Genomic DNA, 17,243 nt, shown 5'->3' with positions numbered 1-17,243 from the left:
TTTCATTTTTCATGGTCCGTTGTCTTAGCAGTGGTTAAAATTAGAGTTAACTGTGAAAGGAGGTAGTACATATAATTTTAATTCCTGCTATGCATGTGTTTTTTTTTTTACTGTATTCTCAAGAATTATGAGAGAGAATGACCATTTTTCTAAAACACTGAAGAACATAGCTCTGCAAAGTCTAACTGATTGTTTTTTGTTGTTCCCCACTTCATTGCCATTTATAATGTCCAGGACACCTGAAAAGTTAACATACATTTTAAACAACTATAAAACATGTTCAATAATCATTTGAAGTTATACTGCTATTTGTGCAAATATTTTTGGTGTCATTTATCTTCTGACATTCTTGTTTCTCATTTCCCCAGCACTAGCAGTGTAACCAGACCTCAGCAGCATATAGACATAATGATCTCTGGAATTTTAAGAAAATTGCATAGACAAGATCAGAAGAGAGGAAATACAGTTATTCAAGAAGAACTGGAATTTTCATAATGACAGAGACAGAAATAGTCCTCATAATTTTCCTGATAGGGATAAATGTATATTCTTGAACAAGAAAAAAATCACATAAAGCAAAATGTGTTTGCCAAAAGCTCACTGCATTTCTGCTTCCAATCTCCTTGCTTTTTCTTCAGTCCCAACAGACCACATTCTAAACACCAAGCCTGTTTTAACAAACTAAAAAAGGAATTTGAATGGAAAGGAAAAAGGATGAAAGGTTGCATGTGTGAGTGTTTGGCAGCAGAGAACATGGAGAAAATGTTTGGAGGCAAGCAGCAGTCTCATCACTATAGCTGAAATCTTGTGTTCATATGTATCTTTCTGTGTTCCTTCTCTTTATCCCTCTCACTGCATGATTAATTTCCACCTTAATTTCAGTAGCACTTTTAAGAAAGAAGGGAAAGGTTGAGAAAAGGTAGGAGAACTGACAAGCAAGCCAATTAAATTTTGGAGACAGAGGAAAGGTTTCTGTTGTGTATAGGTAATACAGTGAAAGATGTGAAGGAAAAAAAGAGATGGATCAAATCCAAAGAGGGGAGCACTCAAAGGAATGGGCAAAGAAGGGCTGGGTCAGGTCATGAAGTTACGAAGAAGTAGATCTATCGCTTTTTAATACTGGGGCGGTGGGTGTTTCCATTAGCAACTAGTGCAAGCAATCTGTTATTATGTTGTTTTACTAACTTCCTTTTTGTTTTCAGTGTGCATTGTTATGAAAAGCAACAGCTATTGATGAAGAAAGGCAGTCTCTGATGTTTCCCCCTCTGGGCACTCCTTAGATTTGCTATTGTTGGATTGATTACTTTAAATATATGTCTGCTTTTAGAGTTGAGTCCTTAGCAGTCCCCACCACCATCTTCACTCCTTTCCAACCAACTGTGGAACACAGCTGCTTTTCTCTTAAGCTGGAGAAGCAGCTGTTGTTGCACAACACGTGTTACTGGAGTCTTTGCTCAGTCAGTAATCCCAGGGAAATTAACAGAAATTCACGCTGAGTAAAGATTAAGGTAAATTTTTTTTAAGATATACCCAACAAAGAAATAATAATAACATGTAAATATTTTAAGTCTCTTTAAGTCTGTGTATTCTACATACTTTGTGAACCTCTCAAACATTGTGAGAGACCTTCTGCGCTAATTTCCATGCAGAAACTACCAACAGAATAACAGGAAAAATGCACCATTGCATACATGTTAGAACTACAGAAATAGAGTTTGAAGTGTAAAACTGAATGGGCGAGTAAGTGTGGCTCTGTTGGAGTAGAGACGAGCACAAAAGAAGGCTGGCAAGCAGAATCAGATAAAAGGATCAGAAAGGGAAGAAAATAGGGAGCAGATACGGAGGCAGGGACTGGAAATATTTAGGACTTCACAGATGAGTGACGTGCCTAATTTCAGTGCACTAAGACAGAAGGCTTTGAAAGAAATTGGAGAACTAGGGAATGTAACCAGAGCTGCATCAGAGGGATTCTGATATACAGAGTAATAGATGTGCAGATAAAATCAGCAGTGGTAGAAAATAATGGATCACAGAGAAATTGCATACTTAAAGTGGGAATGTTTTGCAATGATTTTCACAAGATTGAAAGGGAGGAAAGAGAAAAGGTTGATGTAAAAAAAAAAAAAAAAAGTGCTTCACATCCTACCTCTCTGAAATAATTTGCTAGAAACTTTCTCTGCTTTATACATGTCTTCATGATTGCCAGGTGGCTATTTTATAGAGGTTGCTGTTTGGATAACATGACAATTTAATGTTTGTACCAAGTTCAAGGAATCAACTCCAAATTGGTCAAGTAGCAAATATTTTGAGTATGAACTGGGCTTTTTGGTCAACGTAGGGAGCACTGACGAAGCCATTTGCAATACTAGCAGGTTATTTCTTGAAGATTAGAGCTGGACATATTTGTGGTATGAATTTTCTAGACAGATTAGGCATATATTATCAACATTTCATAGAATCATAGAATATCCCGAGTTGGAAGGGACCCACAAGGATCAACGAGTCCAACTCCTGGCTCCACACAGGTCTACCCAGAAATTCAGACCACATGACTAAGAGCACAGTCCAAACGCTTCTTAAACTCCCAACAGGCTTGGTGCCATGACAACATCCCTTGGGAGCCCATTCTAGTGTGCGACAACCCTCTCGGTGAAGAAACTTTTCCTGATATGCAGCCTGAACCTCCCCTGTTGCAGCTTGACTCCATTCCCTCAGGTCCTATCACTGGTCACCAGAGAGAACAGATCGGCTCCTGCCCCTCCATTCCCCCTTGTGAGGAAGCTGTAGACTGCAATGAAGTCTCCCCTCAGCCTCCTCTTTTCCAGGCTGAACAGGCCAAATGACCGCAGCTGCTCCTCATACGTCTTCCCCTCTAGGCCCTTCACCATCTTTGTAGCCCTTTGTATAGCTCTTGCCTTAGACGCACTCACTATGGATTTGCAACTCTGACTAAACCTATGCCTTATTGTCTCAGTTGTGGGCCTATTACTGTTTTGTTCAATTGGTAAGCCCAGAGAATATATCACAGACATTTAATTTTTCAAAGTACTCAAATGACTTGGTCAGCTTTGGATAGGAAAAAAAGATGGACCTTAGCCCAGAGAATCCAAGTAGCAAGCTTTTCAGGAAGGAGGAAATCAAGCTATTTTGCTAAGGGTACAGAATACATAGACTCTTGAGTCCATGAACAGTGTTGAAACTCCCAGAGGGTCTGGACCCTTCAGCTGACTGTAAGGGACTAATGAGCCAGCCTGGCTGTTTATGGGCTGTGGTTAACCTCTTGCAAGTTAGGATTTCCTGTCGCCAGCAGTGGGCTGTGACCGCCAGCACCACAGTGTTAATGATGAGGTAGGGGCTGATGAATGGCTGGACTCCAGACAGCAGCCTTCGCTGGCAAAAAATCAAGTGGCTAGAGGGGGAAAAACACTGATGTCTACGAGAGAAATAATGCAAACTCCAGAACCTATAATTCCCATGTTTAAAAAAAGAAAGGGAGAAAGAAACTGGGGACAAATTCAAACCAAGTAAAGCTTTTATCTCTGCATTCTGAATAGAAGATTGTTTTTCAGCAAAACTGGCTGCAAAAGCCAAGCCAGTTAAAACAATATGCAGGCTGCTTGCCTCCAAGTAACCAGAAATTGTTGGCTCAAAGTAGCTTGCTCTGAGGAGCCAACCTGCTGGGAGACGTTATCCAAGCAACGGGCTGAATGTAATTCCTCCTGCTGTGGAATGGCTCTTTGGCAAATGAAGACCCTAATTAGAGATGGAAGGGTTTCTATTTTGTTTTTCTTTAATCCTTACCCTGAGGCCTCTGCAATACAGCCATGTCGCTGCTTGTGTGGAGAGAAGTTTCCAGTTTCCCTTTGTAATAAGAATCCTCTACCTTTTTTATTCCTTTTTTTTTTTTTTTTTTAAAAGAAGTTACAAACTAACAACGAAGGACCACCGCAGTTTGAGACCTTGAAACTAACCTAATCCTAAACCAGGGACCACTATCTGTAAGACTGTCCGTGTCATCTTTATTAGCCAACCTACAGAAAGCTGCCAGATATAAATGAGTACTAAGGTGGGCCATGCATCCTTTTACTAAGTTCTATGTTCTAAAGTTTTTTTTGTTTGTTTTGTTTTGTTTTTTACTAAAAAAGAAAGTACAAGTTTGAAGAACCTATTTGAAGCACCAGTAGTATTCTACTGGATACAAAGGGAATTTTACAAGCCTTTGTTCTTTCAAAGACTGTAGTCCCAGACTAGGGGCTACATGCATATACAGTAGAATACAGAAGCTCCAGGGGAACGTGTTAAAGCATTTTGACTCTAATACATGTAGAAGTGAAAATACTTTTGCTGCTTGACAACTCACCTTGACTTACGTGAGGTCTGTCTGACCATACTTGCACAGACTATGTGCAGCTACATAACAACCCTGCAAAGAGCACTGTTTTTTCTGTTAGTGTTGAGACTTGGATCTACTGTTCCATCACCTCAGATGATGATTGTGTTATCTCTGAAATGTGCTCGTTTGCAGTAGGGTTCAACCTATGGATGAAGGCCAGCTACTTGAGGGTAAGGCCAAGCAAAACAGATGACACTAAGCAGAAGACACTGTGAATTTTCATTCCTATCATATTCTTACATTTGAAGATAGGTATACAGCTGAAATTGGCCTTAATAACTCACAGTTTTTCATGTTTATGCTTGCTTTCATTTCAACAGTTCTAGTGGGCTTTGGTCATATTCGTGCCTTGTCTTGCCTTTAACAAGGGCAAGTGCAGGGTCCTGCACCTAGGGAGGAATAACCCCATGCACCAGTACAGGCTGGGTGGTGACCTGCTGGAGTGCAGCTCTGCAGAGAGGGACCTGGGAGTCCTGGTGGACAGCACACTGACCAGGAGGCAGCACTGTGCCCTTGTGGCCAAGAAGGCCAACGGTATCCTGGGGTGCATTTGGAAGAGTATTGCCAGCAGGTCGAGGGAGGTGATCCTGCCCCTCTACTCAGCCCTGGTGAGGGCACACCTGGAATATTGTGTCCAGTTGTGGGCTCCCCCGTACAAGAGCGACATAGAACTACTGGAGCAAGTTCAGAGGAGAGCTCTGAACTTGCTGATCTTATCTAATCTGATCTATTCTGATGATTAGAGGACTGGAGCACCTGTTGTACGAGGACAGGCTGAAAGAACTGGGCTTGTTTAGCCTGGAAAAGAGAAGACTGAGGGGAGACCTCATTAACGTATATAAATATCTGAGGAGAGGGTGTCAAGAAGATGGAGCTAGGCTTTTTTCAGTTGTGCCCAGTGATGGGACAAGAGGCAACGGGCACAAACTGAAGAACAGGAGGTTCTGGCTCAATATGCTCAGCTTTTCAAATAATTTGTGGTTGACGTAGTTGTGTCAGCATACCTTTGATAGATTACTGCAAATGCCTCAGACCTCTTTTATGTATAATTTCACACAAGCTGAATCTGTTTGAAGTTTCATATCTTTCCTAAAATATTTAAATATTTACGTAAAGCTGTGGGTTGGGAACCATTGCTCAAAATTGTCATTTTGTTGAAAAGAACATTCCACAATAAGGTGAAGTTTGTTTCTTAGAAATATTGTACTTCCCCACTGGATTGACTGAGATTGGGTGGAATTCCTGCAGGTCGTAAGAATTTCAAAAGCTTCGCCATCTCCCCTTCTAAATGCAAAAAGTAATTGTCTGTTTTCCCTCTTCTTGCATATATATACCAATTAATAATTCTAAGGTAGTATGCGGTTAGAACACATGCTTCTGTATCTGTGGATAGGAAGAGAGAACAAAGAGATGATTAAGACAGTAAATACAATACAGGAAGGTAGTCCTGCAGCTGTAGAGGCAAATGAGATTGATAAAGAATCTGTCATGTTTCCCAGGCAGCAGTTAATAGAATAGAATAGTTCATTTGGAAGGGACCTTCAGAGATCATCTAGTCCAACTTCCTGACCACTTCAAGACTAACCAACAATGAAAACATATTATTGCATTGTCCAAATGCTTCTTGAACACTGACAGGCATGGGGCATCAACCACTTCACCAGGAAGCCTGTTCCAGTGTTGGACCACCCTCATGGTAAAGAAGCTTTTCCTAATGTCTGGACCTCCTCTGGCACAGCTTTGTGCTATTCCCTCACGTCCTGTCATCGGTCACCAGGGAGCAAAGACCGACACCTCCCTCTCCATTCCCCTGCTCAGGAATTTGTAGCACAACGAGGTGATCTCTCAGCCTTCTTTTCTCCAGATTAGACAACCAGGGATCTTCGGCCTCTCCTCATAGGGCATGCCCTCCAGCCCTTTTATCAGCCTTGTTGCCCTCCTCTGGATACTTTTAAGGACCTTAACATCCTGTTTATATTGTGGAGACCTGAACTGTACACAATATTCAAGCTGAGGCTGCACCAAAGCTAAACATAGTGGGAGAATCACCAGAAGTGACTGGCTATGCTGTGTTTAATGCACCCCAAAGTGCAGTTTGGCCTCTTGGCTGCCAGGGCACACTGATGATTCATGTCGAGTCTGTTGTTGACCGGCACCCCAGATCCTTTCCTGCTCTCCAGCCACTTGTCACTCTGTTGTTATCAGAAAAATGTGGATGTCAAAATGAAAAACTGAGTTTACCTGTAGGGTAACACAAGGGATTTAGGGCATAGTTCTTCGACATTAGCTTATCTCTGGGGTCTCAGTTTCTCTTTAATGTGACTAGATCAGGAGCTGCATTTGTTCTATGCTTGAGTTCTGACTGCTTACATCTGCATGACTCTAGGTGTGCAAAGACTCTGATCTTCTATTCTGTGCTGCTTTTTTGAAGGACCATAACTCAACCCCAGAATGTTAGCTTTAAGTGAGTTAGAAATCTATGTACATGCAAGGCATATTAAGGCAGGTTTTGGAAACAGATGAGGTAACTGTAAGTATTTGCCTAGTAGACTTCAAAATTTGCAGGAACCTGTCTTGATAAATTATGATTATCAGGTAGTGTTGCAGCCTAGCATTCAGAAAATCTACCTGTTTTTTATAGTGGAGTCCTCAAGGTAATGGCTATAACTGCAAACTCTAACTTGACAGTTTACACGGGAAGATACTGATAGTACAAGGGGTAATGCTTTTAAACTAAAAGAGGGGAGATTTAGATTAGATGTTAGGTAGACATTCTTTACCCAGAGGGCAGTGAGGCACTGTAACAAGCTGCCCAGAGATGTTTTGGATGCTCCATTCCTGGAAGTGTTAAAGGTCAGGTTCGATGGGGCCATGGGTAACCTGATCTAGTGGGTGGCATCCCTGCCCATGGCAGGGGGGTTGGAACTAAATGATCTTTAAGCTCCCTTCCAAACCAAGCCATTCTATGATTCTGTGATTCATTTGGGTTGAAGATTGAGTCCAGAAGATTGAATGAAAAAGTTGCATACGTATAGTGCAAGGGTGTAGCCAAAATTATGTGAAGAAAACCCAGGAAACTGTACTGGGCTATTTGTATATTACTTCCCATAGGAGAAGAAGTGGGTACCTGGAATTTTTACGCTCCTATGAAATGCTTTCATATTTTGCTTGGTCATTGCATCATTTCCACACATCCACACATCCTATCACCAAGAACAGGACACGTGGGGATGGCATGAAGCTGTGCTAGGACTTCAAACTAGATATAAGACAAAATTTCTTTATTGTGAGGGTGGTCCAACACTGAAACATGCTTCCTAGAGAGGTGTTAAATGCCCCAAGCCTGTCAGTGTTTGAGGCATTTGGATAATGCCCTCATTAATATGCTTTTGGTTAGCCTTGAAGAGGTCAGGCAGTTGGACTAGGTGACCTTTGTAGATCCCTTCCAACTGACCTATCCTATCCTATCCTATCCTATCCTATCCTATCCTATCCTATCCTATCCTATCCTATCCTATCCTATCCTATCCTATCCTTTTTAAACCACTGAGATTTTTTTTTTCTTTGTTTGCCTTGTTTATTTGTGATAGGAATAACTTCTAACATTCTAACTGTACACACAGTTTGGGTACTATAGGGATGGTTTCTTGTAGTGGTCTAGGTTAATTAGTTGTCCTAACTTTACAATTCCTCCAGCACCTTCCCATACCTCTGTTTTTAATGGCTTCTCTATGTATTACAGCATGCTGTTGTGTATGCTCTACTGAATTATCTTCTAGTTTGCTCTTTCTAGTTCATCTGCTTGCAGTACAGCTTCAATGCAAAGATAAATTTAAGAATTATCTGGGTTGGCTGCAGTGGTATTTTATAGTGTATGATTCTTTACTACGCAATTTCCAAAATGCACTCAGCTTGTGACTATTACATTTTGGAGGCAACTGTGTGTAGGAATTCTAATGCCCTGAAAAAGTTTGAAGAACCCTTGTTCATAAAATGTAGCAGGATTTCTACCAGCAATAGTGGTGAGTGCCCATTTCTTGCTGAATGTGCTGTTACATAGTTCAAGAGCATAGTCACCTCCTGTGCTCTTTTCCAGTGCTCACCCTTCTCTCTGTGACTGTGACCTATTGTAGCAACAAGACTGTTGGCCCACAGAATGGTCTGTGATAGCAGAAGGCAGGTTTTTGGGAATGGGGTCCTTTGACTGAAATGTATCACAAAAGATTTGGAACCAGCAGGCTTGGCTGTGTTCAGGATTAAATGAATGTCTTTTTCATATTCTTTTTACTTGGTTGAGACTATGGACTTTCATGATGTTTCTTCCTAATACCAGAAAGGAGAGGTACTTGTATTTTTTCCTCCTGTTATCACTATCTGAGAGCCACTCAGTACTAAGTGGTATGGATCACATTGGTATATATTGTTGATGTGATTACATACTACAAGGTAATTTTTTTCTTAAATCAGAAGTACAGTGTATTATGTTAATGGTGATTATACTTTTAAATTTAAAAATACCACTTTGCACTTCCTATTTCTATGCTGCTTCATTGCTAAAGCAATTGTCATAGCACCATATAATGCTGTATCTATAGGACACATGTATAAAATATATTCCAGATTGGCAGAGGAGCTGAGTTGAGGATTCCAGTCAGGAAGTGGTTTTATGTTAGTGTGATGCTTTGGGGTTTCACATTCTTGTTGTGATACTGTGTGCTTTTGGTTTGAGGCAGGAATTTGAAAGCTCCTTTTTCTTTATCTCAAACAAGGTTTGAAATGACATCCTGCTTATGCTTTGCTTAACTCAGTGTTTCTGGAATTACTGGGGAATTGTACATTAACAGGGCTGAGGCATCGGTTGGTTAATTTGTAACTTTTGCTGTTAGTAAGGTAGATTTGCCTCCTTTTCTCCTTCCTCCTGTGCCCTGCAGAATTGGCCAGTGGCCTGACTTTCTAGCTACAGTGGTGGTTCAAGGGGCAAGGTATTTTTGGTGGTTGTCTGAGCCTGATAGCAATGTAGGGGAGATACAAGGGATGCCTGTATTGTTCAGAAATTGTTAGTCAGTATTCTGTAGTTCTGAGATGAAAAAGAGGTTTGTGAGTTTGTCTGCTGTGATTAAAAAGTATATTTCACGTAATGCTGTGGGGTTTGTGCAAGATTCTCAATGATGAGCAGAGTGCGGCAGACTGTTACACTGGAATATCTTTGCCTGTTGCTCATGTTCCATGCTTTTGCAAGTAAGATTGTAAGTCTAGGCTAGAAACAAGTTTTATTCTGCTAATGAAATAACATATTTTCCCCCAAAATAGCTTCTACTAACTGAGTATGTTATGGATAGGCAAAGGTCGATAGGGAACACATATCCTCGCTTACTTTAGCAGATAGTGTTCCAGATGTATTTCTAAAATCGTCTACATAGTGATATCCACTTCAGTTGATTTTTAGCAGCCAGTATAGTGTTTTTCTTGACAGGAGATTACACCTGGCTTAGAGCAAAAAGCTTCGACCCATGCAGATTTCACAGTTGCATCACAAAACTGTTTTGGATTTTATTGCCCAGTTTCAATTGATGCCATTTCTATCATCTTGAAAATCTAATGCTGTGTCTATGTGAGCCTTTTTCAGCACACTTACAGCTGCAATCCATAGAATGTGGCATGCAGTTCATACCCCCTACTCAGTTTATAATAGAGTTCTTCAAGATCAAAGATGAAAACCTCTTCACTTCAGTTGTATTCCCTTGCAATCAATATTGTTGAAATCCTTGACCTGGCTTTCCAGAGGAGTAAATCAAGGCACTGGACCTTTTCATCAAAAATCACGTACCTTAGAGTCACAACATATACAGATTGATTGCTAGTGAGTGTTGATTACATGTTATCAGTACGCTATGTGAGAGACTGACTGCCTTTTTCAGAGGACCAAAGATAACTGATGAAAGAATTAACTACAAAAGATTTGATCTCATGCAGTTTGCATAATGCCATTCTTCTGGCAGATTAATGACCACTAATTCCATGATGTGGAGAGTTCTGACATGGAATATTGGGTCTGATGGGCTGGATTAAACAGAAGATACGCCTCAAGTTCAGTAATTTTTAGTTCATAGAGAAACCAAGGGGGAAAAACCTCAAAAGCTGACAGAAGGAATGGTAGAATCATAGAATATCCAAGTTAGAAAGGACCCACAAGGATTTTTGAGTCCAACTCCTGGGTCCCCAAAGGACCACACAAAAAATCGTACCGTATGTCCAAGAGTGTCGTCCAAATGCTTCTTGAACTCTGGCAGGCTCAGTGCTGTGACCGCTTCCTGGGGAGCCTGTTCCAGTGCCCAACCACCCTCTTGGTGATATCCTCCTGATATCCAGCCTGAACCGCCCCTGTCACAGCTTCAAGCCATTCCCTTTGGTCCTATCACTGGTCACCAGGGAGAAGAGATCAGCACCTTCCCCTCAGTCTCCTCTTCTCCAGGCAGAACAATCCAAGTGACTTCCACTGCTCCTCATATGTCTTCCCCTCTAGACCTTCACCATCTTTGTTGCCCTCCTTTGGACACTCTCTAACAGCTTTATATCTTTCTTATACTGTGGTGCCCAGAACTGCACATAGTACTCAAGGTGAGGCCTCACCAGCACAGAGAAGAGCAGGATAGTCACTTCCCTTGACTGTCTAGCAATGCCGTCCTTGATGTACCCCGGGATATGGTTGGCCCTCCTGGCTGCCAAGGCACACTGCTGGCTCATGTTTCAGCTTGCTATCGATCAAAACCCCCAGATCGCTTTCTGCAGCATCTCTTCCCCCAGTCTGGACATATAACCGGGCTTGCCCCTTCCCAGGTGCAGAGTCCAACACTTCTTCTTGTTAAACTTCATACTGTTTGTGATTGCCCAGCTCTCTAATTTGTCCAGATCTCCCTACAAGGCCTCACCTCCCTTGATGGAGTCAACAACTCCACTCAATTTGTTATCATCTGTGGAGTGCAAGTTTGGTCAGGCTGGCTCTGTTATCAACTAAATAAGAACATATAAATGAATTTTCTTGACTGTTCTATTCACTGATCTCTGCACAGAGTTAGAGCAAACCAGTTGCCATATTTTCTGCTGCTCCCCCCCCCCCAAAAAAAAAAAAGGCATGAGACGTATTTTAAAACAGAAAGAAAAAGGCAGCAGTTGTTACAGCTGTGCTGTTTCCTTGAGTTCTGACTGAAAGCAGTGGTTTGCTTTCGGATCCGTAGGATTGTCTTCTGCATGCTGTTGTATCTTTACTCTTCTGCTGCCAGTCTTGCTTATTTTGGAGGACCAGCTAATAGTACATGGTGGCACCTGATGGAATAGAGTTAGATAGTTTGTTAAAAGCAGATCACTGGCATCTGTACTGTAGTTACCACCTAAATCATTGGCCAATCCCTCCCTCCCAATCTTCAACATTTTCATAACCCAGAGAATAAATCAACTCCCTCATGTACCATGTACCATAGATATAATTAATATTTTTTATTTACAGTACACTAACATCCAGGAAAATAATTCTTAGAGTTGGATGAATGATCTGTAGAGGCTAATCCAGGAAGACAGATACGTAATTCTAAATGTAAGAGTATTTGTGAGGACATAGTGCTAGACAGGCTAGACATATCTGGTTTTACACAGGCAGCAGATACTTCTAAAGCATCTGCTCCTCCCTTCAGCTTGTCAGTTTTATCTAGAATGCAAATTAAAAAAAAAATATGTATTTTTACTTCCAGATAGTAATCTGGCTCTACTAATAACCATTTCAACTAAGGGTTTTGAGTTACTGTCTTAATAAATGTGTAATTCATTAATATGTTGATGTAAATGGCAGAGCTAATGGTGATTAATGAACTTTGATTTCCCCACCTATGGTTCCAAGCCTCAGTCCTTCTCTCTCATCTGTAATTTATTTACTCTCTGCAACCTATTATATTAGAATGTCATGTCCTCACATGTAAATGCAGCTGTATATTGAGAGGGAATTCTGACTCTGACAAAGAAGTAAAGGTAATGAATGAAGGCTAATGTTGTTGGTATGATTTTTCTCTTAAATGGGGATCTTCTTATGGTGGTTTTACCAATGCTGCATAATAACGAATACATTTATTGGAATGGGGCCATACTAGAAAGCAGAGCAGGAGATGCTTGTTTCTGAGATGTGTTTGTTTCTGCAAGCATGCAGGGTCCTTGCAGATGTGTTTGATTGAACCTGCAGGCAGCTCAGCACCGCACAGCCACTCACTCACTCTCTCCAGGCGGGATGGGGGAGAGAATTGGAAAGGTAAAAATGTGAGAACTTGTGGATTGAGATAAAGAGAGTTTGCTAGGCAAAGCAAAAGCTTTGCATTCAAGCAAAGCAAAACAAAGAATTCATTCACTGCTTCCCAGTGGCAGGCAGGTGTTCAGCCACTTCCAGGAAAGCAGGGCTCATCATGTATAATAGTTCCTTGGGGAAGAAAGACGTCATCACTCCAAATGTTGTCGTTCCACACCCCCCCACCCCACCCCTTCTTTACTCTAGCTGTTACTGCTGAGCATGACACCACATGGATGGGACATCCCTTTGGACAGTTGTGGTCAACTGTCCCAACTGTGTCGCCCCCAGCTCCTTGTGGCCTCCTTGCTGGCTGTGCAGCAGGAGCTGAACAGTCCTTGGCTCTGTTGAGCACTGCTCTGCAACAACTAAATTATCATTTTGTTATCAGTACTATTTCCATCAAAAATCCGAAACACAGCATAATGCAAGCCACGATGAAGAAAATTAACCCTATCCCAGCCAAAACCTTGACAATATGTCAGCAAGTAGCAGACCTCCTTATTGTCTCGATTGTTGCTGTCCTCCTGCCTGATTGGAATGAATGAGAGGAAGCAGTGCACCTGTTTCATAATTATCTGTCCCCTCGGGTCAAAAGTATGTCTCATCAAGCAAGTCCTTGCTTCCTTACTGTATTTGTGTGGCCCACGGGAAAGGAATGCAAAGCTCTATAAATCTTTTTGTTATTCTCTGAGGTAATAATAAGAATTCCCTTGAGCCTGGATATATGAAGAGATACTTTTCTCCCACTTCTGTCGTATGTGTCACCTCTCATCCTCTCTGGATTGCAGGGTCTAGTAAATTCTTTCATGTTTTCATCTGAGACAGTACTTAATGTGCATGTTATTGGTAATGATTATCAACAGCGAGTTCATAACGAGCAGGCCTAAAAATACTCCTAAAATATATTCAAAAGTAACTTTTTGTCAGCCTTCTCAATGAGCTATGACAATCTCTGTGCAAATTAAAATACTGCAGAAACATTGATGAAGGCAATAAAATGTATTTACAATAAAAAAAGCCCTTACAAATGTGTAATAGACACATCATATCTTTCTGTTTTCATTTTTCTCTGAGTATAAAGTAGCCTTCAGCAAAGGGTTTCTGCTAAAGTGGGAAGCTGGTGATATTTAAGGGGTTGAGGAAAGGTAAATCAAAAGGTGGGTATTGTATCTCTGATGATTTTAGTTGTTTTAGAGGCACCTATGTCCAACATTCAGTTACAAAAGTCAAATGTCTACCATGTGTTTGAATAAATTATAACAGAGCTGATCTCTTTTTATTAGAACCCCTAGATCTTTGTCATCCTTGCCATTTGACTTTTATTTTCAGCCTATTCACATTACCTATTACATTTAGTTTTGTAGTATCACTAATGCACAAAACACAGTAGGTTTGTTTTCTGTTTTGGCTTTCTTAGGGGAAGACACAACTGACTTGTTTGATTGTTCCATGCCTGGTTTATGATTAACTTAAATATTCTTGGAGCAGTTTTAACCTGTTGTGTACTATGTTAGAGACAAAGAAAAATAATCCCATAGAAACTGCTGCAAAGATTTGAACATATTTATTTAAAATGGAACTAATATTCATAAAACTCATTTAGTTTTAATTTTGTTATTGAGACAAATAGGGATATATGTATAGTTCTGTGCTAATATGATTTTTGCATGTATTTTCAGGGGGAAATAAATCACAGCAACCAAAAAAATCACAGCAACCAACAATCAACCAACACAGAAAAACATTAGTTCAAATGGAGTTTGTATATAAGTAAAATCCATACACAAGAAAAAGTTAGAATGGAAGATCCTGCAGGGTGGAGCACCTCTCCTATGAAACAAAGCTGAGAGAGCTGGGGTTGTTCAGCCTGGAGAAGAGAAGGCCCCAGGGAGACCTTACAGTGGCCGTCCACTACCTAAAGGGGCCTACAAGAATGCTGGAGAGTGACTCTCCATCCAGGGGTGTAGTGATAGGACATGGGGTAATGGTTTTAAACTTAGACAGACAGAATTGATTTATATTAGATATTAGAATGAAATTCTTTACTATGAGGGTGGTGAGGCAGAACAGGTTGCCCAGTGGGTGCCCCCCTCCATGGAACCAAACCATTCTGTGATTCTGTGTTGGAGTACACCTTACAGTATTTGCTGCTGTCATGGTTGACATATATTGCTGCAACATTTTCAGTGCAGTTATCGACTGAAATTCTCTCTACTTGCTTTGCTACTTTTTTTTTTATATTGCTAGGATAAATTTTAAATATACGTGTTATTCCTCATCAAGTGTTTTGCTTTGCCTGTATTACCGCTCCACGATGTTATCATGTGGTACATGGGCCTCATCCTGTTCCTTTGCCCTTTCAGCAATTCTGAAGATTTATTCCTCCCCTCTTAATTGTGCTTCCGCATGGCCAGTCTTTTACCTGCATCCACTGAAAATGCTGGTTGTTGCTCTGTCTTCTCTTTGGTTTGTTGACTTCTGGCTATATTGTAGCTGTGTTTATTGGAGCACTCTGAAACAAGTCTATGAAGGGAATGTGCTAAAGATATCACTGCACAGAAGACCTGAAAACCAGAACTGGAGGTTTTTTTCTTCCTTCTTTAGGTGTACAGACCTGTGAGGGCCTTCCCAGTGAACTTTAATCACTATTGAGGGGGCATAAAGGAGGGACAAATGTGTGAAAAAAAACTTGACTTTCTCACAACTATCTGTGCATTCATACAATGAGCAGTTTGAGATTCAGGTTGTGATTGCTTATTCAGTTTGCTCATTTGGGGAACACAAAGTCAGGGAGCTCATTAGGGCTCATATAGGGGAAGAGGGCCACCCTGTGAGCAGCACGAACCTTTTTCACTCCTAGGGATTACCACCTGTGATCATGACAAGATGCATACAGGAGGACTCCTTGTTTTTGTAACAACATTTGGAACATGTGTTACAACATTTTGTAACACATTTGGAACTTCATTCCTAATAATGAAAGAAGAAACTGATGAGAATTTTTGTGTTTGTTTGTTTGTTTGTTTGTTTCAGATGTGTACTTAGAGTTTTTTTCAGGTCTCTCTTGCTGACTAGCTGTGTGCTGCCAGAAATGGTTTTTAAAGTTAAGCACTTCCCAACCACAGCACTTAGATGTAGTGACATAAGTTGCAAGTGCAAAGCATCACTATTTTATATCATTACATATAACACAAGGGGGAAATGCCAGTAACAGTTAGTTGCTGCCTGTAAAAAACCTGTCTCCCTTCTAGAAAAATTAGTGTGGTTTCAGACAAGGAGTGAAGGTTGTGCTTGTCAAATAAAGACACCAAATGTCTTGTCTCTATCATATAGAGAGCTACTTATATCTAACTTATATTTAGTGATTCGTTATTTCTGTACTTGAGGACAAAAGAATTCAGGAATTGCCAGTACAGGGCTTGCTTGTCATCTTCAGTCCTGCTTCTAGGAAAAAGGTGTGCTTAGTACTCTCAAATGAGTAGTTTTGCAAAACTAAGCCTTATGTTTCTGCATGTCGGGCAGTTAGTTAGCTGTTGATGTACAAAGAAAATACATAAATTCCCTGCAGCTCCAGTCAGGATGTGGCAGCACTTTACAGAAAGAGTAAAAGTTAAGATGGTGATGCTTCTATATATATAGTGGCCTTGTAGAGCAAACAGGTCAGAGTCCATTGTTCTATAGTGGAGCCTTTTGGAACTCTGAATGCAAAGAAAGATAGGAAGGTTCCTGTCATTATGAACCAGAGAGTGACCATTTGAAGTACTAAAAGTGCAGTTATCTTTTTATTTTTTTTTGAATTGCTTTTTACGAAAGAGGAATAATACTGTGATGCAGTGACAAGTCATTTATTTTACACCATTGAAGAGAACTAGTGTCAGAAAATGGTATGCCTGGCATTCTTTACTGCTTTCTGTCAATTGCACGGGAATTGAATTGAGGAAATACCTGTTGGTTTGACCATCGGTACTATAAAAGCAAAGCATGTACCAATACAACTTCTGTTTGTCACCCTCTACCTACTTGTCTTTCTTTTTTAATCTAGGTTTTGGCCGCTTTGCTTAGAAAAATGTGTTTAGGGGCATTCTTTAAACCTAACACAAAAAAGTCGCATGGTTGTTACAGACCAGGATCATTTTACGTGGGATTTGTATCGGTTGCGTTATTTTGAACTGTCCTGACTGTTGGGGAGCGGATGGGGTATTTCGAAAGATGCGTTGGCTGTAATTGCCCACGGTCAGGGACAGAGGAAGGAGGGCAGCCAGGCGCGGAGCCGCGAGGTTTCAGGCAGGCAGCGGGGCCGCAGGTGCCTGTCTCCAGCTGAAGGGAAGGAGACGAACACCAGATGAAAAAAGCGTCTGCGCTCAGCCCCCGGCCTGCTCACGCACGTTTGCTTCTCGACAAAGTGCTGTGGTTTTAAAAACGAGTTTTAGGAGGCGAGAAGGAGGAAGGGGGTGGCGAGAAGCGGCGGGCTGTGGTGCGTTTGCGGCTGCTCTCTGATCTCCTGCCAGCGCAACCTGGAAG

The 17,243-nt window shown here is 41.1% G+C and overlaps 1 protein-coding gene across 6 annotated transcripts in view; it reads left to right on the top strand.

Moving 5' to 3' along the window:
- The window catches only part of ZNRF3 (zinc and ring finger 3), a 113,412-nt gene that overhangs the window by 76,417 nt on the left and 19,752 nt on the right, over positions 1-17,243 (top strand). Inside the window, exon 1 of one of the 6 annotated variants that reach the window (XM_083804605.1) lies at positions 14,496-17,243. The exons of the other annotated variants lie outside the window; for them this stretch is intronic. The gene's annotated coding sequence lies outside the window, so the exon portion shown is untranslated. Of the gene's footprint in view, positions 1-14,495 lie in introns of those variants that run through there. 6 annotated transcript variants of the gene reach the window in all.

This window comes from Anser anser (genome assembly GCF_964211835.1).
Source record: "Anser anser genome assembly, chromosome: 18".
NCBI classification, from domain to species: Eukaryota; Metazoa; Chordata; class Aves; order Anseriformes; family Anatidae; genus Anser; species Anser anser.
Note: the sequence above shows the minus strand (reverse complement) of the source record. Positions and strands in the feature narration are given on the sequence as shown.